Genomic DNA, 2,595 nt, shown 5'->3' with positions numbered 1-2,595 from the left:
ATTAGTTCCACCCCACTTTCCCAGTTATTTCTTTAGTTTTCCTCCCTCTCAGCTTGCTTTGCACCCTCTGCTTACTGCTCCAGATCATGGCCTTTTTACTTCTTCCCATATTTACCACCCTCAGTCTTCTTTCTCCTCATTGCTTTCTTCACTGCTTCTAACCTAACTTCCGACAGACTGCAAACCCTAACTGACTAATCAACATAACTACTGTAAAAATGGGTAAGGTTTATCTCTAAGACTTCTGTATCTTTAAAGCAAACTTTAAACACTTAGGTTCTCGGTACATGCATAAATTTTTCTGCATGTTTGTAAAAACTTCAAGGGTGATAGGGATGCAATAGAACATTAAAAAAAAAAAAAGAGTGAAAAATCAACCATGGCTGAGAGTTAGAACGGGAACTAGAACTAAACATCCTCATTTTCAGCTCTGAGTGAAAGACAAGCTTCAAAATCATTAACTGTCTCCTTTTGCTTACAGCAGGAGGTCACAGCAAATGTCAAACACAAGAGAGCTGTTCAATTAAGGGCAACCTTACAAAATCCAAACTGTTACCAACAGCAGCCTAGACGTCATCTTTACCCCAACAAAACCACTGTCCAGACAGCCCCTATTACACAAGGCTTCACACTAAAGAGCTGCCAAGCTTTAACCTTCAATGAGGAGAAATCAATTTAGTCACTCAAGAAACTAAACTGCCCTTCCAGAGCACTGGCTTCCTTAGGCTAAGTAAGGAAAAAAAAAAAAAGGCAAGCTAACTTTTCCCAGCTCTTTCTATAGCCTAAACCAAAGCCTACACACATGGAGTACCAGTACAGCAATTGATCACAGGGCAATAAACAGGAGATTGCTATATCAAGCACTGAAAGTAGGTAGACAGCAAATTAGCCAATCAGAACATCTGTTAAGGAAAAAAAAAAAGTCACAAAACAAAAACAAATTAACAAAAAATCCTGACAAAACCAATGATGAATAGAATACAAAGGCAATGCTTTAATGCTTTTGGTGGGGGGGGGAATATCCAAATACAGGAATTTTATTTAATGGCAATTCTATTGTTACACATTGAATGCTTTAGAAACTGTAGCTAATCTGAATTAAACAAATTGTCAAAACAGCTTTAGAATAATTTTTCTGCCATAGAGGAAACATATACATATATAGTTCCAGACACAGGAGCATTAAAAATGCTCAATACTAAACTTCCTCCTCTTATTGTGCAATGATCTGAAAATAAAGGTTTTCTAAAATCCAAGCCTGAACTATGGCATTATAAAAGTCTTTGGGCCTATGCACATCAGTCAGAGCTCCAGGTATACACAGTATGAAATCAGAGGAGGTTCTGGCTGCAGAAAGAGTTGTGCACTACCAGTGCTGCACCCTGACCACTGTACATACAGCCTGATCAGCTGTGTGCACAGAAATTCCTGCATGCATTAGTTTGGGTGCTATCAAGTGAATTTGAGATTAGGTTTGGCTTGGTGACACAGAGTTAAGAGAAAATAGTTGGTATAGTTAGTCAGATATCTAGCTTGGTCACTGTATGAAAATGTCATTCTTAGACAGTTAGAGGATACAGATTTCTATGCATACTCACTGCACTTCACACAGTTCACAAGGTCAGAAGGAAAAAATGAATAGTATGGGTTTGATATCCATCTCTAACATCCAGAAAGTCAGTTTACCAGAAGTCTACAAGATTACATCTTAATGCTTGATATTATGCAATACTTTGCCTAATAGTCTAACTGTGCTTTCCCAGTAAGCAAAAGCTACTGTCCAGGCAGCCTTCCTGAGCTACCAGAGACGTGCAAACGAGCAGCTGCTGATTTCCATGGGCAGTATGCAATGCTCATCTGCAGAACTCCAAACAAGGATTTTGAAGGTATTAGGACAGAGAAAGAACAAGAAATAAAAGCACATTAAGAATGACTGATTTTTAACAGCAGCACAGATATGCAGCACTAAACATGACATTTAAATATTCTGAAAAGCTGACATCACCATACTGCCCAGTACTGCATGCAGGGGCTGAACTTTGCCAAACGCGAACAAGCCAAATCCTGCTATTCTTAAAGCTAACAATAGTTTTGCTTGAACTCCAGAAACAGCAGAAAAAGTTGACTCTCGGCTGAGAACAGATCATACCTCAGGGCACACACATGGGCAAACACATGCAAAACAGCCCACTACAGACATCTTCCAGACCCTCACACGCTCCCTGCGATCAGAGCAGCAGGTCTAGGGGTGCGGACCCCGCACCTGGAGTGCTTAGAGAGCTCCGCTTTCGTCCTCAGGTCTCAAAGGAAAAGCTTCCGACTCAAACTGCACATTCCTAAAGGATTTAGGTTGGGGTTCTTTTCCTCCAAGAAGCACAGTCATTTTGCTGTGGAAAGCTTCTGACAGCCAAAGCATGCAATACACACACACCACGCACACCCCACACCCCCCCTCATGTTTTTCGGGGGAAAAGCAGTTTCTGTGCTACTCCATGCTTACCGATAAGTAACTTCTAAGTTTGACACATCCCTAAGTTTACTCACAAGCGGAAGGCTCGCAGGCACAGGGACAGCCAGACCGGCCGGAGGATGCGG

The 2,595-nt window shown here is 41.3% G+C and overlaps 1 protein-coding gene across 1 annotated transcript in view; it reads right to left on the bottom strand.

The window, feature by feature from the left end:
- KIAA1217 (KIAA1217 ortholog) overlaps positions 1–2,557 on the bottom strand; it is a 354,729-nt gene extending 352,172 nt beyond the window's left edge. Inside the window, exon 1 of the mRNA XM_031059312.1 lies at positions 2,501–2,557. The gene's annotated coding sequence lies outside the window, so the exon portion shown is untranslated. The remainder of the gene's footprint in view (positions 1–2,500) is intronic.
- Between the last annotated feature and the right edge of the window lie 38 nt (positions 2,558–2,595).

The sequence above is a fragment of the Geospiza fortis genome, unplaced genomic scaffold, assembly GCF_000277835.1.
Source record: "Geospiza fortis unplaced genomic scaffold, GeoFor_1.0 scaffold75, whole genome shotgun sequence".
Taxonomy (NCBI): Eukaryota; Metazoa; Chordata; class Aves; order Passeriformes; family Thraupidae; genus Geospiza; species Geospiza fortis.
Note: the sequence above shows the minus strand (reverse complement) of the source record. Positions and strands in the feature narration are given on the sequence as shown.